Here is a 23879-nt window from a genome sequence, read left to right on the forward strand (position 1 = left end):
TTAATAACCCCCTGGCTAGGCTTATCAAAAAGAAAAGAGAAATGACCCAAATAAATAAAATCATGAATGAAAGAGGATACATCACAACCAACACCACAGAAATACACTTATAAGAACATATTATGAGCCAGCAAATTTTGCTATATGCCGGCAAATTAGATAATCTGGAAGAAATGGATGCATTCCTAGAGATGTGTCAACAACCAAAACTGAACCAGGAAGAAATAGAAAACCTGAACAGACCCATACTACTAAGGAAATTGAACCATTAATTAAAAATCTCCCAACAAACAAGAGCCCAGGGCCAGATGGCTTCCCAGGGGAATTCTACCAAACATTAAAAGAAGAATTAATAACTTTTCTTCTGAAACTTTTCCAAAAAATAGAAATGGAAGGAAAATTTCCAAACTTATTTTATGAGGCCAGGATTACCTTGATCCCCAAACCAGACAAAGACCCCATCAAAAAGGAGAATTACCGACCAATGTCCTTGATGAACATAGATGCAAAAATTCTCACCAAAATACTAGCCAATAGGATCCAACAGTACATTAAAAGGATTACTCACCACGACCAAGTGGGATTTATCCCTGGGCTACAAGTTTGGTTCAATATCTGCAAATCAATCAATGTGATACAATACATTAATAAAAGAAAGAACAAGAACCATATATATGATCCTCTCATAGATGCAGAAAAAGCATTTGACAAAGTACAGCATCCTTTCTTGATCAAAACTCTTCAGAGTATAAGGATAGAGGGTACATACCATCTATTAAAAACCCACAGTGAATATCATTCTCAATGGGGAAAAAGAGAGAATTTTCCCCCTAAGGTCAGGAACACGGCAGGGATGTCCACTATCACCACTGCTATTCAACATAGTATTAGAAGTCCTAGCCACAGCAATCAGACAACAAAAAGAAATCAAAGGCATCCGAATCAGCAAAGAAGAAGTCAAACTCTCACTCTTTGCAGATGATATGATACTGTATGTGGAAAACCCAAAAGACTCCACCCCAAAACGGCTAGAACTCATATAGGAATTCAGTAAAGTGGCAGGATATAAAATCAATGCACAGAAATCAGTGGCATTCCTATATACCAAAAACAAGACAGAAGAGAGACAAATGAAGGAGTCAATCCCATTTACAACTGCACCCAAAACCATAAGATACCTAGGAATAAATTTAACCAAAGAGGCAAAGGATCTGTACTCAGAAAACTATAAAATACTCAGAAAAGTAATTGAAGAAGACACCAAGAAATGGAAAAACGTTCCATGCTCATGGATTGGAAGAACCAACATTGTGAAGATGTCAATGCTACCTAGAGCAATCTACACATTCAAAGCAATCCCCATCAAAATACCATCCATTTTTTTCAAAGAAATGGAACAAATAATCCTAAAATTTGTATGGAACCAGAACCAGCCAGAAGACTGTTGAAAAAGAAAAGCAAAGCTGGTGGCATCACAATCCCGGGCTTCTAGCTCTATTACAAAGCTATCATCATCAAGACAGTATGGTACTGGCAGAAAAACAGACACATAGATCAATGGAACAGAATAGAGAGCCCAGAAATGGACCCTCAACTCTATGGTCAACTCATCTTTGACAAAGCAGGAAAGAATATCCAATGGAAAAAAGACAGTCTCTTCAACAAATGGTGTTGGAGAAATTGGACAGCCACATACAGAAGATTGAAACTGGACCATTTCCTTACACCACACACAAAAATAGACTCCAAATGGTTGAAAGATCTAAACGTGAGACAGGAGTCCATCAAAATTCTAAAGGAGAACACAGGCAGCAACCTCTTCGACCTCAGCTGCAGCAACTTCTTCCTAGAAACATCGCCAAAGGGAAGGGAAGCAAGGGTAAAATTGAACTATTGGGATTTCATCAAGATCAAAAGCTTTTGCACAGCAAAAGTAACAGTCAACAAAACCAGAAGACAACCGACAGAATGGGAGAAGATATTTGCAAATGACATATCAAAGGGCTAGTATCCAAAATCTATAAAGAACTCCTGAAACTCGATGCCCAAAGAACAAATAATCCAATCAAAAACGGGCAGAAGACATGAACAGACATTTTTCCAAAGAAGACATCCAAATGGCCAACAGACACATGAAAAAGTGCTCCACATTGCTCGGCATCAGGGAAATCCAAATCAAAACCTCAATGAGATACCACCTCACACCAGTCAGAACGGCTAAAATTAACAAGCCAGCAAATGACCAATGTTGGTGGGGATGCGGAGAAAGGGGAACCCTCCTACACTGTTGGTGGGAATGCAAGCTGGTGCAACTACTCTGGAAAACTGTATAGGTTCCTCAAACAGTTGAAAATAGAGCTACCTTATGATCCAGCAATTGCACTACTGGGTATTTACCCCAAAGATACAAATGTAGGGATCCAAAGGGGTATGTGCACCCCGATGTTTATAGCAGCAATGTTCACAATAGCCAAACTGTGGAAAGAGCCAAGGTGTCCATCCACAGATGAATGGATAAAGAAGATGTGGTATACATATACAATGGAATATTATGCAGCCATCAAAAGGAATGAGATCTTGCCATTTGCAACAACGTGGATGGAACTGGAGGGTGTTATGCTGAGTGAAATAGGTCAATCGGAGAAAGACATGTATCATATGACGTCAATGATATGAGGAATTCTTAATCTCAGGAAACAAACTGATGGTTGCTGTCGTGGGGGTGGATGGGAGGGATGGGGTGGCTGGTCGATAGACACTGGGGAGGGTATGTGCTATGGTGAGCAGTGTGAATTGTGCAAGATTGTTGAATCAGAGATCTGTACCTCTGAAACAAATAATGCAATATATGTTAGGAAGAAAAAAAAAGAAGATAGCAGGAGGGGAAGAATGAAGTGGGGTAAATCGGAGGGGGAGATGAACCATGAGAGACAATGGACTCTGAAAAACAAACTGAGGGTTCTAGAGGGGAGGGGGTGGGGGAATGGGTTAGTGTGGTGATGGGTATTAAATAAAGCACGTTCTGCACGGAGCACTGGGTGTTATGCACAAACAATGTATCATGGAACACTACATCAAAAACTAATGATTTAATGTATGGTGATTAACATAACAATTAAAAAAATTTAAGGAAAAAGAAGTGCTGTACCCATTAGCACTCACTCCCTATTCCTTCCTTCCACCACACCTTAGAAACCACTAACTTACACTCTATCTGAATGTATTTGCTTTTCAGAACCCTTCATATAAATAGAATAAAATAATATGTGATCTTTAAAGTTTGACTTCTTCCATTTAGTATAATGTTTTCAGGGTTCATACATAATGTAACATATATTAGTAGTTTATTTCTTTTTGTGGCTGAATAATATTACATTGTACAAATCTCCTACATATTGTTCATGTGGTCATCAAATTATGGATGGATATTTGGATTATCTCTATTTTTTGGCCATTATAAATAATGGTGTGATGAACATCCATGCACAAGTTTTTGTATAGACATATTTTCATTTCTCTTAGATATATATCTATGACTAGAACTGCTAGGTCATAAGATAATTCCATGTTTAACTTTTGAGGAACTGTCATACTGTTACCCAAAGAAGCTGCAGCATTTAAATTCCCACCATGAGGTTTCCAGTTTCACCAAATACTTGCCAACACTTATTGTTCTTAAAAAAAAAAAAAAAGCCATTCTAAAGGGTGTACAATGGTATGTCATTGGGGGTATGATTTGCATTTCTCTAATGACAATTGAGCATCTTTTCAAGTGCTTCTTGGCCACTTGCATACTTTTTTTTTGAGAAATATCTATTCAAAATCTTTGCTCATTTTATAAATCAGTTGTTTTTTTTAGTGTTGTAAGAATTCTCTACATTTTTTAATATATTATCTATTTTTTATATATTTTCAAGGGTTTTATTCATAGACCCTTATAGGGTATCTAATTACAAGTATTTTCTATCATTCTCTGTATTTTTTATTACTTTCTTTATAGTGTCACTTAAAGCAAAAATTTTAAATTATAATGAAGTGCAATTGTATGCTACTTCTTTTGTTGTTTCTGGTTTCATTGTCATATCAAAAAAACCATTGCCTACTCCATGGTAATAAGGATTTACATGTATGTTTTTTAAAAAGAGTTTAATAGTTTTAGCCCTCATATTTAAGTCCTTAATCCATTTTGAGTCACTTTTTATATGTGATGGAATGAAGTGATCTACTTCATTCTCTTTCCTGTGGTTTTTGAGTTTTTCCAGCACCATTTGTTGAAAAGACTATTCTTGCCTCATTGAATTGTCCTGACACCCTTGGAGAACATCACTGGCCATAAATTTGGGGTGTATTTCTGGACTCTGAGTTGTATTCCATTGCTTTACATATCCATCCTTATACCACTAAACAGAAGTCTTGATTAGTGTAGCTTTGTAATAAGTTTTAAAACCTTGAAGTGTTGGGGCACCTGGGTGGCTCAGTCAGTTAGGTGTCTGCCTTCAGCTCAGGTCATGATCCCAGGGTTGTCAGGCTCTGCTCAGCGGGGAGCTTGCTTCTCGCTCTCTTTCTGCCTGCCACTCCCCCTACTTGTGCTTGCATGCTCTCTCTCTGTCAAATCTTGAAAAAACAAATAAACCAGGAAGTGTATTTCAAATTTGTTCTTTCTCAAGATCATTTGACTAGTCCATATCCCCTAAATTTACAATTTTAGGATCAACTTGTTACTTTCTGGAAAAAAAAGAAAGAAAGAAAGCCAGCTAGGATTTTGATAGGAATTGCATCAAAACCTGTAGATCAATTTGCTATCTAAGCAAAATCAAATTTTTCAGTTCATCAGCACAGGATGATTTCTTCAATTTCTTTCAATGATTCTGTACTTTTCAGGAGACTAGTCTTATACTTCTTATGTAAAATTCATTCCTAAATATTTTACTCTTGATGTTATTTTGAACATATTTTTTTCCTTAAAAACATTTTCAGAGTTTTCTTTGCAAGTATATGGAAATAAAATTGATTTTTTAATATTGATTTTCTATCCTGCAGCCTGCTGAATTTATTTGTTATAATTGTTGTTGTTGTGGATTCCTCCTAAATACAGGATCATACCAAATGCAAATATAGTTTTCCTTCCTCCTTACCAATCCAGATGCCCTTTATTTCATTTTGTTGTCTACCTTCCTTGCCTCAAACATCCAGCAGAATGTTGAATATCGGTGACAAGAGTAGACATTCTTGCTTACTACTGACTTTCAGAGGAAAGATTTAAGTATTTTATCATTAAGTCTGAGGTCAGCTGTGGGTTTTTCATAGCTATCCTTTATCAAGATGAGCTATTTCTGTTCTATTCCTACTTTGTTGAGTGTCTTCATCATGAAAAAGTGTTGAATATTAGGAATGTTTTTTCTGGATCTATTGAGATGACCTTGTGCTTCTTGTCTTTCATCCCATTAATATGATGTATTACATTGATTGATTTTTGAAAGTTGAACTGATTTTCCACTCCTGGGATAAATTTACCTAAACATGATATAAAATCCTTTCTACATGTTGCTAGATTCCATTTACTAATAGTTTGTTAAGGATTTCTGCATCCACATTCATAAGAAACATTGATTTGTAGTTTTCATTTTTTATGATGTGTCAGGATAATAATAATCTCAAACAACTTTGGATATATATCCTTTACTATTTTTTAGAAAGGTTAGTGAAGAATTTGTGTTAATTTTTCTTTAAATGTTTGGTAGAATGCACAGGGAAGTTGTCTAGTCCTGGGCTTTTCTTTGTGGGGCATTTTTTTTTTTTACTACAACTTAATATCTTTATTTGTTTTAAGTCTATTCAAATTTTCTATTTCTTCTTGAGTCAGTTTCAGGAGTTTGTGTGTTTCTAGGAATGTGTTCATTTCACGTAGATAATCTAATTTGTTGTCATCTAATTGGTCATAGTATTCCCTTACACACACACACACACACACACACACACACACACACACAAACTATATATATAGTTATATCCTTTCTTTCATTCATGATTTTAGTAAGTTAAGTCCTCTCTCTGTCTTCACCTGACTAACGGTTTGTCAATCTTATTGATTTTTTTTCTGAGAAGTAACTTTTTGCTTCATTGATTTTCTCTATTGTTTTCCTATTTTTCTATTTCATTTATTTCCATTCTGATCTTTATTACTTCTTTCCTTTTGCTTCCTTTGCGTTCTTCTTTTTTTCAGTGTTTTAAGATAGAAAGTTAGATTATTTATCTGAGAAATCAGTTTTCAATATAGGCATTTGCAACTATAAATTTTCTCTAAACATGGTTTTACCTTCATCACATAAATTTTGGTGTTACGTTTTTCCATTCTTGTTAATCTCAAGATATTTTAAAATTTCTGCGTGAGTCCTTCTTTGATACAATGGTTATTTAGGAATGTGTTTAATTTCCACATGTCTATTAATTTTTCAAATTTCCTTTTGTTCTTGATTTCTAATTTAATTTCATTTTGGTTGGAGAACACTTTGAATGATTTAAATTTTTTTAATTTATTGACCATTGTTTAAGGCCTAACATAAGGTCTATTCTAGAGATTGTTTCATATGAATTTGAGAAGAATATGTATTCTGTTATTGCACAGAGTGTTCTATATATGTCTATAAGTTTTTATTGCTGTACAAGTCTTATATTTCCTTACTGACTTCTGCCTAGTTGTTCCATTTGTTACTGAAACTGGGATATTATAGCCTTGAGCTATTATTGTTCAAATGTTGATTCCTCTTTAATTCTGGTTTTTGTTTTATGTATTTTGGAGATTCTGTTTTTAGGTGTGTAAATGTTTATAATTCTTATAACTTCTTGATTAATTGGTACTTTTATTATCTTAAAACATCCTATTTTTTCAAATTAAAATATATAATTTGTCAATTTTGTCTATATTAGTATACTCAGTCCAGCTCTCTTTTAGTTAGCAAGGTATAGCTTTTGATATTCCTTTACTCTCAACTTATTTGTTCCTTTGAAACTTAAGTGTGTTTCTTACACACAGCATAGAATTGGATCTTTTCTTTTGCATCTATTATGCCAATTTCTGCCTTTTAATTGGAGTGATTAATTCATTTATATTTAACATTATTACTGATAAGGTAGAATTTGCATCTGCCATATTGCTATTTGTTTTCTATATGTCTTCTGTCCTTGTTCCTCTCTTCATCCATTACTTCCTTCTTTTGTGTTAAATAGATATTTTGCAGTATTTTAATTCCCTTGTATTTTTTCTGTATATATATATATATATTTTATATTATATAATATTCTTTATGTATATGTTATATATTATATATATTCTTTATATATATTTAGTTATATTCTTAATGACTGCCCTGAAAAGTATAGTTATCATCTTATTTATAACAATCTGGTTCTCACTAATAGCAACATAATTTCAATAGTATGAAAACTTTGCATCTGTATAGTTCTATTCCTGTCCCATTCCTTGAAGCTGTTATTGTCATATAAATGATATCTTTATATACTGCATGCCCATCAATACAGATTTATAATTACTGCTTTATGTCATTTTTTTAAATGACATAGAAAAAAAGAGTTATAAACAAAGAGTACATTTATATTGTCTTTTCCATTTACCTCTTGTTACCTTTACTGGTGCTTTTTATACACATGCATTCAAGTTATTGCCTGGTGTCCTTTAACTTCAGTCTAAAGGTTTCCCTTTAGTATTTCTTGCCAGGAAGCCATGCCAGCAACAAATTCTGTTTTTTTGCTTTTGTTTTTGTTTTAATCTAGAAATGTCTCAATTTCTCCTTCATTTTTGAAGGATAGTTTTGCTGGATTTAGAATTTTTATCTAACAGTCTTTTCTTTCAGTTCTTTGCATATGAAGTGTTCATTGAAATATGTTCCCTTCTTTGAAATTGAAATGTGTTCAGTTCTTTGGCCTAGGTTTAGTGCCTTCTGACCTTAATGATCTCTGAGGAGAAATCAGCTGTTAATCTTTCTTTTTAGGCTTGTAGGTATATGACGCATCACTTTTCTTTTGCTTTTTTCAAGATTCTCTCTTGGTCATTGTTTTTTGATAGATTGATTACAGTGTTTCTAGTTATGGATCTCTTCAAATTTATCCTATCTGTAGCTTGTTGAGTAGCTTGGATTTGTAGATCAATGTGTTTTCATCAAATATAGGAAGATTTTGGCCTTTATTCCTTCAAGTATTTTTTCTGCTTCCTCCCTTTCTATCTTGTCCTTCTGGGAATCCCATTATGCTTATTTGATATATTTAATGTTGTCCCACCGGTCTCTGAGGCTCTGCTAATTTTTCTTCCTTTTTGTTTTTCTGTTCCTCAAATGTGATTGTTTCAATTGATCTACACATCCATCTTTATGCCATTTCAACTTTGCTGATTTTTTCTTCCACCAGCTTAAATCTGCTGTGGAGCTCCTCTAGGGAGATTTTCATTTTCATTTCTATGCTTTCCAACTCAAGAATTTTTATTCAATTCTTTTTTATCATTTATATTTCTTTACTGATATTCTCTATTTAGTGAGACATAAATCTCATACTGTCCTTTAGTTCTTTAGACACTGTTTCCTTTATGTCTTTGAACATATTTAAAATAACTCACTGAAAGTCTTTGTCTAATAAGTCTAACACCTGGACTTCCTAAAGAACAGTGTCTTTTGATTGCTTTTTCCTGCTTTTTTACCTTGTTTCTATGCATGTCTCATAATTTTTGGTTGAAAGTTTATGTCTTATATAATATATTGTAACAACTCTGTAAATCAGATTTTACCCTTCCTTATGGCTTGTGGTTATTGTTGTTTGTTGTAATAGTTACTGCTGTTTTGCTTAATGACTTTTCTGGACTAACTCTGCAAAGTCATATGTGCTCACTGAAGTGTCTGCTCAGTTAGCTTAGTGATTAGTTAATGAGTTCACAAAGGTTTCCTTAAACCTCTGGAAAAACAAGTCTCCTGGTCTTTGCCAAATGGTTCTGTGTGTTGTGGGGTACACCTTCAATGCTCTGGCAGTTTGTAACACTGCCTTCACCTCACTTCCTACTTATACAGAGCCTCAAGGTCTGCCAGAGGTGAAAACTTAGAGCCTTGTCAGGTCTTCTCTAAATATGTGTACAGCCCTATGTATGTGCATGGTCTTTTTTAGTCTGCTGATAAACAATTGGTCATGTTTGCACAGGACCCATTTATCACCCATTCATTACATTCATTATTTCAATCCAGTTGACCAAGCCACCAACACTTATAGAAAGGACTGGAAACATGGCTACAAAAGACATGAGCTTAAAATCCCTTGACCCTGCAGCACTGAGAAGAGTGGAAAATATTATACAAAAGATCCAAAAGAAAAGTGTTTTGGGCTAAATAAAGGCAATCTAAGACAAAGGCAGGATCAAAATCAGTCTTCTTATTTCCTCCTCAATTCCTCAGGGCAAAGAATGACAGTGGAGACAGGGCTTCTTCTTGTTTATAAACTTGTCTGAGGCAACAGTTTTCAAGGAATGACCTAGCCCCTACTCCTGGGTATGTATATACTAGAGATGAATTGTCATGTGGTGGGAGAGAGGTACCCAGCTATAACTAAAGAATAAAGCCCAAATCAAATTATTAAATTTGTTAAAAATTTTTTTCTATATTTCAGTTTGAAATTTTTTTTTAAAGAATGAAATTCGTATATCCTCTGTATCATCCAATGTAAAGTTACCATTGAAAATAGTAACTTTTCACTTATCACATCCTTTGATAGTACTTAAGTGCTTTTTAATATACACACAATGTTTTAGAATTGGCAAAATGTATTTACATTTGTTTTCCATTTTAGCATCATACTCATCCTAGAGTTAGGCAGTGCTTCCCACAATTATGGACCAATATAACTGAGATCCAGAGTCTCATAAAATTATTGGAGTAGTAAGGATCCCAGCCTCTGTTTCCTATTTGTTCAGTGCATTTTCCACTGCTCATCTTCTTAATCACATGAAAGAATAAAAAATTTACTGGTCACAGTATCAGCTCTATCTATTGCTTTGTGGACACAGATTTTTCTAAATCCATCAAGTATTTGATACCAGTGTTTTCAGAAATAATATGTGACCTTTGGATTAGCTTAACCAAAATCTTTGCAACTCAGTTGAAGGCCTCTTTGAAAGCCCAGCGTGATGGACCAACTTTGATGTGCAGCGTTCTCTTTCTCCAGCATGACACTTCTGACACCATGTCTGGAGACAAAAGGGGGAATGATTTCATGGTGTCCCATCTTCTCTCTGTCTTTCTCACACACATTTTTAAAATTAAAATGAAAGAAAGAAAGAGAGAAAGAAAGAAGAAAGAAGGAAAGAAAGAGAGAGAGAAAGAAAGAGAGAAAGAAAGAAAGAAAGAAAGAAGGAAAGAAAGAAAGAAAGAAAGAAAGGAAGAAAGAAGAAAGGAAGAAAGAAAAAGAAAGAAAGAAAGAAAGAGAAAGAAAAAAAGGAAGAAAGAAGAAGAAATGGCCATTTTTCTGTAGGGAAGGGAATTGCTTGGAGAATTTGAATGATGCAGGTTTGTCTGAAAGCTTTAAAGATGAAAGGTATCACTTTTTACCCATTAGCCTGTAGAATGATGAGATCCTGAGTATACTTTGCTACTTCAAAGGGTCACTGGAATACAGCTTCCAGGAATGATTGCTTAAAAATATTGGGCCTTTTGTGTGTGTGTGTGTGTGTGTGTGTGTGTGTGTGTGTGTGTGTGTGTGAAGGAGGTGTAGTTCCCTCCAAGGTCTTCCTTCAATACCCTTGGAGATTGCTACAAATTTTAGTGTTCACAAACTTTTTGATGTTAACTTCTAAATCTTTCTTGGTACCATTTGTAAATTCTAATATAGGACATGAGGTATCTTCTGTCATTCTTCAAGCCTGGGTGGAATTTCTAGAGGTTACACTAGGGTTCTGTCCTCTTGCTTAAACATTAGAGATAGATAGATAGATAGGTAGATAGATAATATAGATATTGATAGATATAGATCACCTCAGTGCATTTGGAGGTTCACATTCAAGAAACTAATCACGCTTTGCCTTAAGAGCTATCTTGCTGTTCAGCCAGTTGTTCAGAGAAGTCAGATGTGTGCCATGGAGAACCATTAGGGATGCTAATTGTAAGTTTACTTCCTTAAGACTTCCAGAGAGAGAAAGGACAGCAGGCAGGCCTGTGTGTGAGGTGGCAAACTGTGTAATTATTTGCAAATCTGCCTTAAGGCAGAAAGCACCAATATCTTCTGTTAGGTCTGCTTGCCAGGGGAATACTTCCTCACTAATTGAATATTTCCCAAGGAGATTATTTTTATGTTTACGTCATTCCCAAAGTGATGATTCTGAGATTTTGCCTAATGTTTTCTTTAATATTTAAACCATTAACCATAAATAGTGTCATTTTGGGCTTTAATCTTATCCAGCGTAGTAGAAATTATAAATTGTTTCCATTTACAGTGATTTAGCAGAGGTCAGAGTTGGGTGGATTTTCTTATTCCAGTCCCTGGTGGAGAGTTGTTCATGAAAGCAACCATTAGTACTGCAGTTGGCTGCCATTCTAAACTCCTCTTGTCTGCTTCTGAAGGAACGTTGGCTCTCCTCCCATAGTGCAGTGGAAGCCAGTTGGCCTGGTTAGTCTCTCAGGGGGTCAACTTTGCATTTCACAACTCAGAAATTCCTTTGGGTAAACAAGCCCAAAGAATGATCTGTTTTCACTTTCTGCCTCTTACTTTGTGTTTGGAATTCAATCATCACTGTTCAGTATATAGTTTTATCCCATCCATACATGTAATCCCATTCCTATTCCACCTTCTTCCCTTTACACTTAACACAAATTCTGCTCTTATGCCTTCCCTTACTTCTTTACATAAATCAGTACTCACAGACACACACACAGCCCAAGCCCAAGCAGGCACAAACACAATTATTGGTCAAGTATGTCAATGTTCAAGAAGTCTGTAGTCACAAGAGAAGACCTTCTCACATTCTTACATCCCAGCATTAATTAAAAACAATTATTTTTGAGAATTTGAATTGAAAAAAATGGATATTAGCCAAACTCCCAAGAAAGGCAACAAAAACTTGATATAAGTTTGTGTGTTTTCTAAATTATATGGGATCATATCCATGGTTTTAAAGGATTTACTGTGATACAGTTTTATGGCTTCTAGATTCTAAAATACCCTCTGTTAAGCTAACTAGAATTTGAAGGATATTTTGTCAAATTCAGATATGCTTTTTATCTCATCCCTGTGGAATTCCTATGTTTTTTCACTGTTTCTCACAGGCACTAAAGATTAGGACAGAATTTTACTCCATATTTCCCATATAAAAAGGAAGCATAAATCTATAAGACCCATTACCACTCTCATTTTAACTAATAATTATTATCACATGCACATTCTTAAAATGCTAAAAAGAGAGCTATAAATTTGTCAACGTTGGAGTTGAGCTTTACCTGAAATCCGTGCTCCTGGAAAACAACAGTAGTTAAGAAAACCATCCCCACAGTTTCGGTTTTCAAAAACCCCTTCACCCATTTATGTTTCAGGAAATGGCTTATCACTAAGAACTACCCCTCCCCATATGACTTAGACAAGACTTCTTGTAAACTCGTTCTCATGACTCCCGTGACATTTACAGATGACCCCTTGTTTACCTGTGTTGAGGCCAAACACAAACCTTTCTTCTTTCTCCTGAACCTGCTTTCAAGGGCAAATATAGATCCTCTAGCCTCTTGCTCTTTATCTCGTGAATGATTACCTAAGACTAGGTCTGTCCCCCTAAAACTAGATAGACACAAAAATAAATATTTCCTGTTCAGCTAAGATTTCAGCTAACTGCAAAACAATTCCAACCTTAAATTGCTCTTCATGTCTCCCAGTGACAATCAAAGGCAAAGCCACCAGCTCCCAGTGACAATCAAAGGCAAAGCCACCAGGCTGAGACATTCTGATCTTTGGATCTGGGGTGCTCTCCTTACTGCTATTGCCCGAATAAAATCAGTTTCTTTACCTGTTCTCTTTTTCCTTTGGCATCAGTGATGCTGAGCATAACTACAACTCTATTCAGATAATCCACACAAAACTCTGGAGCCAGTTGATTAAGTTCATCATCAAGCATTGCTTGAGTAATCTTTTTTTTTTTCCCTTTACTGTCTGCATTCAGCTTCAGCACTGCACACAGGCATAGTCATATACATATATAAACATATGTTTGTAACTTTGTTTAAAATCAGCCTCCACCAAATGGTAAAATTTCAAAGGTAGGATAAAGAGTGGGGTTTTTACGAATTCAAAACCCCTTGCAGTATCTATTTCACAAGGGGTAAGCACTGTTAGCCTCTTTGGTTTCATTTAATCTTTTCTTCTAAATAAACTAGATGGTGTTTTCCTTCCTTCTTTCTCAATTTATAAGCACCAAGCAAGTTTTGTCCTCTTGAGATATCCTTTCTTAGAGACAAAACAGATGGGCCAAATCTGCTGTAGGTTATTAATACTTATTCCTGGTAATTTTGTGGGTTTCCTTGTTTTTAATGTTTCAAGTTTTTATTTAAATTCTAGTTAGTTAACATACAGTGTAATATTAGTTTCAGAAGTAGAATTTAGTGATTCATCACTTACATATAACCCAGTGCTCATCCGAACAAGTGCCCTGCCTATCACCCATTTAACCCAGCCCTCACCTCCCTCCCTCCAGCAGCCCTCAGTTTGTTCTCTATAGTTAAGAGTCGCTTTTATGGTTTGCTTCTCACTCTTTTTCTTTCCCCTATGTTTATCTGTTTTGTTTCTTAAATTCCACATATGAGTGAAATCGTATGTTATTTATCTTTCTCTGGCTTTCTTTTTTTTTCCTTAAGATTTTTAATTTATTTATTTGACAGAAAGAGACAGCGAGAGCGGGAACACAAGCAGGGGGAGTGGGAGAGGGAGAAGCAGGCTTCCCATGGAGCAGGGAACCCGAAGCGGGGCCCGATGCAGGACCCTGGGATCATGACCTGGGCTGAAGGCAGACACTTAATGGCTGAGCCACCCAGGAGCCCCTTTTCTCTGACTTTCTTATTTTACTTAGCATAATACACTCTAGCTCCATCTACTTTGTTGCAAATGGCAAGATTTCATTCTTTTTTTTGGCTTAGTAATATTCCATTGTGTGTGTGCATGTGTGTGTGTGCATGTGCACGTGTGTATGTGTGTATGTGCGTGTGAGCGTGTGTGTATGTGTATGTGTGTAGGTGTGTGTGTGTATGTATGTATGTGTTTATGTGTGTGTATGTGTGTACGAGCGTGTATGTGCATGCGTGGGTATGTGTATGTGTGTGCGTGTATGCATGTGTGCATGTGTGTGCACGTGTGTGCGTGTGTATGTGTGTGTGCGTGTATGTGTGTGCGTGTGCATGTGTGTGTGCATGTGTTCGTGTGTGTGCATGTGTGTGTGTGTGTATACTCTTTCAATACTTTGGCTAGTGTTGATAATGCTGCTATAAATATTGGGGTGCATGTCCCCCTTTCAATCAGTATTTGTGTATTTGTGTATCCTTTGGGTAAATATCTAGTAGTGCAGTTGCTGGGTGTAGGGCAGTTCTATTTTTAACTTTTTGAGGAACCTCTGTACTGTTTCCACAGCGGCTGCACCAGTGTTTGCATGAGGAGGTCACATAGTGTGTGTGTTGTGTTGGATGGCATGCAACAGAGGGGATAAGTGTACGTTTGTCACCTGGAATGATGGGCCCAGGGCTTCTCCCCAGTACTTTTTGCTTGTCCTGAAGCTTACAGACCCCTCCAAGATCCAGCTTGTTAATGGCAACAACACAGTGCCAAGCGCCTGCAAATATCTTAAGCAAAACATGTTGGAAAAGATTGGCTCCTTAGAGAATGTGGCAAGAGGCAATCTGCATTTTCATTAAATAAGAATACTTGCTATTATTTTTGAGCTGCCTACCTCAGGCCAACGACTACCCTAGGCACATAACATGTGACATTTTTTTCAGCTGCACAAACAGCTGGAAGTCCAAATCAAGTCTGTTTGACTTTAAATTTCTGCTCTTTCTCCTTTATGAATGACTGTATCTACATCAAGAATACATTGCTGGACTGATACAGGAAATGAAAGATATTTTGTGGAACACTCAAAAACCCTCATAGACTACCAGTAATCCTCAGAAGAGATTGTGGGGGGAAAATAACTCTAAATTCATACTTTTATCTTAATATTCTGTAGATAAAGCAAGAAGTTAGGCTCATGTTGGGCACCTCGCTATTGTGACCGAAGGCCTCAGGGGGTTAGCACCAAGGCTGTCTGTGCTTGGGTTTCTGTGAGCAGCTCATGAGAAAGTTCCTATAGCGCAGACAGACATAAAGTAAACCAGTGGAGAATTGTAGAACATTGTCTGATTTTTTTCTCTCTATAGAGGGTTATGAAAATTTCATCCCCAAGTCTAAGGAAGCAGAATGTCAATTTCTAGAAAACACGGGTGAGATGAAGCCAAAGTATTATTTATACAAACCTGAACTCACAGCAACTCTTCCTGAATGTAGCTGTATTAGGTTTCTTACAGATAATGCAGTTTGAGACACAGATTTTTTTTTCTTCCATTATAAGAAAGCATTTCAGGGAGCTGGCTTTCTACATTGCATGTCTTCTATACTTGCAACTTAACTTACACTTAACCTGACTGGGGAGTGGTGAAAGGCATGTGGATTGCCAAATGAAATCTTGTTGTAGTCTGAAGAGGGAGTGAGAGAGAACATGAATCTGCCACCTTTGTTTCTGAGCATGCCGAGAAGACACTTCCTTGGATCTTTCCAAAGCCCCAGATTGTCCACGGTTGCTTGATCAGTGAATTGTCAAAGCAAACGTCCATCTACCAGTTCTCCAGTTTTACATCCAATAAAATGATTTCAAAAGAATAGAGTCATCTGGAGAACTGATCTGAGAAAAATCTACTACCAGTATTTGGGAAAGGTATCAGGGCTAAAAGGGCAAACACTGATGAAGGATCAAAAACTAGATAAGACAAACATTTATAGTAACTTTGAGTGCCAAGAGTCAAGTCCCATGTTGGTCCTCTAAAATACAGGCAGTTTGAATTCAGTGCAAAAAAAAAAAAAATTAGGTAACATCTCACTGTGACACTTAGATCCTTCAACACCGAGTTTCCAGCGTATTTTCTACTTCGGCTTCTCCTCTAGAGTCACTCTGCATTCCAACTAGACTCCTAATGCCATAGGATGGCGTCATGCCTTCTTGGCATGGTGGATGCTTAAACTGCTCCCACTGTTGCCATTGTCCACTTTCACCACCTCCTTGACTGGTGCTTCCTGCTACTTGTGTGTCTACCCCAATCCAGTGAGGTCTGGCCGAACACCAGGAGTCTGTAATGAACTCTCCAGCATGCTCCTCTTAGGCTCCTCTCCCTGTTTCAGTATAAAAAGGCTCTGTGCTTGTGTACCTCTCGCTTTGAACTCAGAGCTCAGGTTCTGCCACAGAAATCTTCACAAAAATCCTCCCTCTGTCTACCATGTGTGGTGCCATCTATCTACCTAGTTCTTAGTTAACCTGTCTGAAATTTTGGCATTGTCCTCTGACAACTCCCACTGAAATTTCACATCTATTTTGTCTTAGTGCCTCATTCAAAGCTTTGAATTTCACATCCTGTTATTCAGTGTTTCCTAATTTGTGAGAGTGCAGTTAGGTGATATTCTAAATACCTTAACTCTGGGCATTGTTACAATCATCTTTTTTGACTAGAACATAGCTGCAACTGGAATTCTTCACCTTTACACTTTGTGTTTTTTGCTCTGTAGAATTTATGAATTTTAGTGTTTGTTTTACTTATGATATTGGGATATGATGCTCAAATCTTTGCAGTCAAGGTGTTGTGAACAGGCAGATCCACCCGGAAAATTTTCTAGTACATTTTGGGTGGGTCTTATATGTAAGACATAAAGCACTCTCAAGAAATAAACAAGGTTACTCATTGAGCCCTATAAAGAAAACAATCGGTTTCTCTTTCAAAAAGGCCACCATGAATTACTATGAAATGTGATCATAATAATAATAGTAGTGGACTAAACCAAGAGAGCATAAAAAATATGCATCCATGAGAAGGTTAACCCTATTAATCCTTTTTAAAATGTTTACTCTGTGAAATATTTTGAGATACCATGTTGTCTATACACATGATTCTAGTGGATGTTATAAAGACTATTACGATTCTGCAGGCTGGACTGGCTTCTGTAGTAACTACAAATATTCAGGGAACGCACAGCTAATAAAAGAACAACCTAGTACTCCCAGGAGGGTCAAGTCCTCATGGCCTGTGAGGATAATAAATAGATTGGAGACATTGGGATTGAAGAAGAGATGTCCTATGTAATCATACCAAAAAGGCTTGTCCATTGTGGTGCAAAACAGCACTTCTTATTTTCTGAGAGAATACATAATTTATGTATTTGGTTTGTTTGCTTAGTGCCAGTCTCTCCTACTAAAATGAGTTCCACGAATGTAGGGAGATTCTCTTTTGTTTTCTGTTGTATGTTCAATGCCTAGCACCTAGTTCATGAAAGGTTGATCTAGTCAAAGAGCTAAGAAGAAAGGGTGAAAGTATGGGAAGGCAGATTTTTGGCTCAACACACAGGCTTTTGTAATGACGTATATTATCTGCAGGCTGGGCCAGTAAGTCGTGCCTTCTCTAGAGCTACAGCTGGATCAAGCTGACTGTTGGGCTGGGACATTTTGGAGGCTGACACGGTGGGGGGTGTATGGCCACTAAGTTCATTTCTACCCTTGTGGTTCTGAAGATGGGCCTTTGCCAAAGACTTGACAATGGAGGGAACCCAAGATGATGACATTGTATTGTGAGTGATGATAACTAATTAAACTTGGGGTATGAAAGATTAGGAGTCAGAGATGGCACTGGTACTCCCAGCTTCAGTATTTTGGTACCACTGAAAGGAAAAACTGAAGTTCAGTAGAAATGCTGGTTTGTGGACAAATGTTAAGCAATGGTCATAAATTTTGAGTTTAATGTGTTAGTGGATCACACAGGAGACATCTAGAAGGTGATTATGTTCAGGCAGAGATAGAGCTCAGGAGAGGCTGAGGTATGTCATGCCTATTTATTAGAAAAATCCACACCCCTCTCTCCAGGAAGGTATCCGAAAATGTTGCTTAAAAGATGCCATAGGGGACGCCTGGCTGGCTCAGTGGGTTAAACGTTTGCCTTTGGCTCAGGTCATGATCGTGGGGTCTTGGAACTGAGTTCCGCACTGGGCTCCCTACTCAGTGGAGAGCCTGATTCTCCCTCTGCTGCCGCTCCCCCTGCTTGTGCTCTTTCTGACAAATAAATTAAATCTTAAAAAAAAAAGATGCCATAGGTAAGTAGATCATTCAGCTATAGAATTTAATATAATTATGTAGAATGTAGGTATTATAGTTTCATTTCACAGATGAGAAAATAGAAGACCAGAGTGACTTTTTTGCTTTTTGGGACCAGAGGTCTAACTTGAATCCCTGTCTTCAGAGTCTGAGCGTGAAGCTATTTCTCCAGTGTTCTGCTTCAGGGAACTGAGAGTCACCAAAATGAGACTCCTCACAATGGGACGGACTAGCTGGTTGCTCATTGACAGTGAGAGTGTCCACCACTTGTCCTTGACTCAGCTGTGCCCACACCCCCTCCCCAATTCCAGTTCCAGTGCTTACCACCTGCTACCAGGAAGCCTCACCATAAAACTGCAAGTTAACGATGGTTGCATCTGCCAAACTTTCTTGGATGGGCTAGTATAACGAGCTCCCCAGTACAAGGCTATCACGCCTGGGCTCTTTTTCCCCTCCTCTAGTGATGATGTTCACTGTGAAAGCCGCTAATGGGTAGTCAAGTGCAATGGCTTGGGATCTGGGAGAAAATGAGCTCAACAGGGAACCATGAATAAGTTGTTAAAGCTAAGTGGAAGTGAGAAGTGGAGGGAATTTGGAGAGGCAGCTGAGGAAGGCATTGGGGAGAACCGAGGCGACATGGGGTGAATTCAGTGAGAATACAGCTTCAGGAGAGCATTTGTCCAGCAACAGAATTACAGCACCTTTTTGTACCCTGGACTGACTTCAGTGGGCAAAGAAGGGAGGGGTTACAGAAATGCTGGGGGAGCCAATGAACTAGGAGTGTTTTCTGGAAAACTAATTTCCTGTCTCACATGGCTGACAACAGCACCTGCTATACTTTCACAACATTTTGTGTGAAAGCTAAGTTTTATTTGCTATACAGGAAAGGCTGGCCAGTAACTGCCCAGCACCCACAGAAGGTGGAGATTGGGTCAATTTTTATTTAACAGGACTGTGCCTTGCATTGGAAAGCTGAAGGAATAGAGATTCAAGGGTTGTGGCTTTTTTTTTTTGTTTCTTTTCACTTGCAATTTTTGGAACTGTAATTCAGCACTACTGGATTAGGGCATGTTCTATCAAACTAAAAATCATAAGCTTTCCTATGGAGAAAGTCTCAATGTTATAGATGAAAGAGGTGACAGCCGCATTACTGCTATCAAAAATAATTTATTAACTGTGTCTGTGCAAAATACTCTGGTAGGCCCCAAATCCCAGGAGCTTCGCGTTTCAATGCATCCTCTGCTCTCTGCAGTCTTCTCAGCGTACTGTTCGGCTCTCCACCTGTGAATAAAATGGATACCTTGAAAACTTCATCTTTGTGGAGGCTGTTAACAGTACAAGACAACGCTGGTTCCTGCATCGGTGCCAATCTTACAGTGCTGCGGAGCTGTATAGGAGGCTGTCATCCTCAACTTCTTATTCTCCGAGCTTGTAAATAAAAACATCTTTCCAGTTTCCACTTTAGACCAGGAAATCTGGGGAGAGTTGACAAGCGAGGTTCTGCATCATCAGCATAAAGCATGCTGATGCTGGCTCTCTAACCCTTTCCTTCTTCTTCTCCTAGTCCCCCGGACTCCCAGGTAGGTCCCACACCGCACCTAAGATACAGGTACACCGACGCCTCTCTACCCAAGGTAAGAAACCAGCAACGCACCCCAAATCCTTCTAAATTTTACCTCTCACCATCAGTTGTCATGTGACAGGTGTACCTGTGCTTTCACCTACATTTAAAGGCAATACTTTGTTTTTTAAGATAAGTTGTTCTCAATCCGCTTGTAGATATCTGACAGGTGTAACTGCACAAAGCTCGTCTGCTTCACCAGCATCTATCTGAGGAACTCGGAGAAAAGGTGGCTGTCCATCGAGCAGCACCCGCCATCAGGCCGGGGAGTGCACAGACGCCCTCCCACGCGCTCAGGCCTTGCTCCCTTGCCCCGCAGCGTCAGTCTGACCCCGCGGGGTCCGTTCGGGAGACGGGCTTACGATCGGTCCGGAGCTGCTTTTGCCACACACTTCCAAGTGGGGGTTTGCTTGGATCATTTATTTCTCTTGTGCACATTAAGAAACCACCATTAGGTGTTGGTGGGAGGCGCCACTCTGCCTGAAGCCCAGCCCGTCCGCCGCGGATCCGCGCACACCGCACCCGCCCGGCCGCCAGAGCTCGCCTGGAGCCACCTCCGGCCCGAGGTCCGCGTCGCCTGGGATCCCCGACGCGGTCTCCTGTTTCACCTTCCCAAGCGTGACCCGGCAGCGGCGCCGGGGTGTGATTTCGATTCCTCTGCGGATTGTGGGGTTCCCTCCGCGGTGGGTCCGACAGCACCCGCCGTGGACGCCCAGTGCGCCCCCGGACCCGGGCTCGCGGCGGGGACGGCGCAGCTCGCTGGAGTTTGACTCTCAGGCGGCGGCGGCGCGGAGCCGCGGGCGGCGGGAGTGAGGCGAGCCCGGCCGCTCGCCCTCCGCGCTGCGCTCGGATTGGTCTCTCCCAGAGAGTGCTGGCCGAGGGTTGGCTGCGGGCCGGCTGAAGAACAGGTGCACCTTGCCGCCCGGGCTCGCGGAGCGCCGCCGAAAAACGCGGCGCGCCGGGCCGGGCGAACGGCGGCGGCGGCGGCCAGGTCGGCCCCCTGTGTCGGAATGCGGCTTTCCGGCGTCCGGCATCCCGCGGCCAGGCGGCTCGGCCCCTGAACGCGGCTCGAGGCCCAGCGGCGGCGCGGGCGGGCGCCCCGGGGATCGGGCCGGGCGCGGCGCCCCGAGGATGCCGGCGCGGCTGGAGCGCATGCAGGCGGCGGGCAGCGACAGCGGCAGCGGCGGCAGCGACAGCAGCAGCAGCAGCAGCAGCAGCATCAGTAGCAGCAGGAGCGGGGCCCCGGCGCGCAGGAGGCCGCTTGGCGGGCTGCAGACGCGCCCAGCCGCTCCCTGACCGGCCGGCGGCGCCGGGGGCCCGTCTCGCCCCTCTTCCGCGCTCCTCGCCGCCCCCTCCCCGGCCCGCGTCCCCTCCCCCGCTCCTCTCCTCCCCGCCCGCCGCCCGCCTCTCGGGGGGAGGGGCGTGGGGGCAGGGAGCCGATTTGCATGCGGCCGCCGCGGCCGCTGCCTGCGCCCGAACCCGCCGCCGCCGCCGCCGCCGGAGCCCGCGCCCGCGCCCGGCCCGCGCGGCCCCATGCCTCTGGCGCGGCCCTCGGGGGGGCGAAGGTGAAGACCGGCTCCTAGGATGAGTGAAGGTGCGGCCGCTGCCTCGCCACCTGGAGCCGCTTCGGCAGCCGCCGCCTCGGCCGAGGAGGGCACCGCGGCGGCTGCGGCGGCGGCAGCGGCGGGCGGGGGCCCGGACGGCGGCGGCGAAGGGGCGGCCGAGCCCCCCCGGGAGTTACGCTGTAGCGACTGTATCGTGTGGAACCGGCAGCAGACGTGGCTGTGCGTGGTGCCTCTGTTCATCGGCTTCATCGGCCTGGGGCTCAGCCTCATGCTCCTCAAATGGATCGTGGTGGGCTCCGTCAAGGAATACGTGCCCACCGACCTGGTGGACTCCAAGGGGATGGGCCAGGACCCCTTCTTCCTCTCCAAGCCCAGCTCCTTCCCCAAGGCCATGGAGACCACCACCACGACCACTTCTACTGCGTCCCCCGCCACCCCCTCCGCCGGCGGCGCCGCCTCTTCCAGGACGCCCAACCGGATTAGCACCCGCCTGACGACCATCACGCGGGCGCCGACTCGCTTTCCCGGGCACCGGGTGCCCATCCGGGCCAGCCCGCGCTCCACCACCGCACGGAACACTGCGGCACCCCCGACAGTTCTGTCCACCACAGCCCCCTTCTTCAGTAGCAGCACGCCGGGCTCCCGACCACCGGTGCCAGGAACCCCCAGTACCCAGGCAATGCCCTCCTGGCCCACTGCGGCATACGCTACCTCCTCCTACCTTCATGATTCTACTCCGTCCTGGACCCTGTCTCCCTTTCAGGATGCTGCCACCACCTCTTCCTCCTCCTCGTCTTCCTCCTCTACCACCACCACGCCAGAAACAAGCACCAGCCCCAAATTTCGTAAGTATACACGGGGACTGAACTCTGATTTACTACTGACTTTCCGTTTTGCCCTCCTGCTGTCTTTTCCCTTCCGCCGCCTGTCTTCTAGCATCCTCCACCCCTCACCCCATTCCAGGTTTGGAGCGCTGAATGAGATAGTTAACCTGGCCGCAAGGGAGGAAAAAGGTGCGGGTCTGTTCGGGGTCCCTGTGCAGGCTGGGGGGCAGTAGGAAACGGAGGCAGATTGTAAAGCTCCACCCGGCCTACTTCAGTGGGTCCCAGACGAGAACAGATCTCCTAACTCCCTTCCAAGGGTTAACGCGAGCGCGATCTCTGCTCACTGCAGACCTGCTGGCGAGCTCCCGGATCCGGCTCCTATTGAGAGCTGGGGAGGGAGGGAGGCCTTCCCAAAAGCCCTGAGCCCTTTCCCCGCCGGTAGGAAGGAGTGAAAGAAAAGCACATGCAAATTGACCGATGATAAACCACAAGGGGAAGTTGTGTCTGTGTGGGTGTGTGTGCGCGCGTGTGTGTGGGGGGGTGATTTGATGGAAATGTTGATAGAATGAAGCTGTCGACTTATAGCAGCCCTGACCCGGGCAGCGACCAGGAAGGAAGGGTTAATTAGAAGCCACTGGGGGAGGTAAGGAAAGGAGGCGATCCATGGCGTAGGGCTAAAGTGATCACCACCACCCTCCACCACGCCCCCCCCATCTCCCCCCGCAGCCTGCCCATGGCCCTTCCTGGGTGTAGAGATTGATTCTGTGGTCGCCCAGAGTGAGTTAAGTAGGGGGAAATAGCAAGGGAGCCCTGCCGAGCTACCGCCTCTAGGGTCCTGACGGAGGAGGAGTTTTTTCAGCTGTCAAGCGTTTGCTTTTGTTCCTTTCCCAAAGGTGGGCTGTGAAACCTCATCTCCCTCCCCTCTGTGCCTGAAAAATATAAGGGGAATTGGACAGAGTTCTCTGCACTCCAGGGGGAGAACGTCCAACCCCTTTGAAACAGGTCACTCTGTGAATGTAGCATCTTTAGCCTGGGCGCGATTCCTGCCAGCCCTGGCCAGTTTACCCCAAGAGTGATAGCTTCCTATGTATTTGTCTAGGTGGTGTATATTTTCTCTGTATTTTTACAAATGTTTTGTGTGACTAATTGACCTCCCACCCCCTACGCCCCATCTTGCTCTTAAAGGAAATGTTGGGAAGCTTCTCAGTCTGACTATTGATCAGGATATCGGAAACAGTTTGCAACCTGTGAAGGTTATTTAGGACAAACCCCCCGCCTGCCAGTTCAAGTTCTGTGCAAGCCTGTTCTCAAAAAACTGTCTTTACATTGTATTTCTGTTTTGAGCTATAACATCTGGAGAGGAAGAGGGCTCATCATTAACTCTTCAGTAGGATTACCTGGCTTGCTTTCAGTCATCTGACAATTTTTCATTTCTCAGACCTGTGATCTTATTAACCTGGGTGTTATTT

The 23879-nt window shown here is 41.6% G+C and overlaps 1 pseudogene; it reads left to right on the forward strand.

The window, feature by feature from the left end:
* Window positions 1-21605: 21605 nt before the first annotated feature.
* On the forward strand, window positions 21606-22643 carry LOC141372000 (pro-neuregulin-3, membrane-bound isoform pseudogene; annotated as a pseudogene).
* The last annotated feature ends 1236 nt before the right edge of the window (window positions 22644-23879 follow it).

This window comes from Callorhinus ursinus, unplaced genomic scaffold (genome assembly GCF_003265705.2).
Source record: "Callorhinus ursinus isolate GAN/ISIS: 27379988/994484 unplaced genomic scaffold, GSC_fseal_2.0 scaffold258, whole genome shotgun sequence".
Classification (NCBI taxonomy): domain Eukaryota; kingdom Metazoa; phylum Chordata; class Mammalia; order Carnivora; family Otariidae; genus Callorhinus; species Callorhinus ursinus.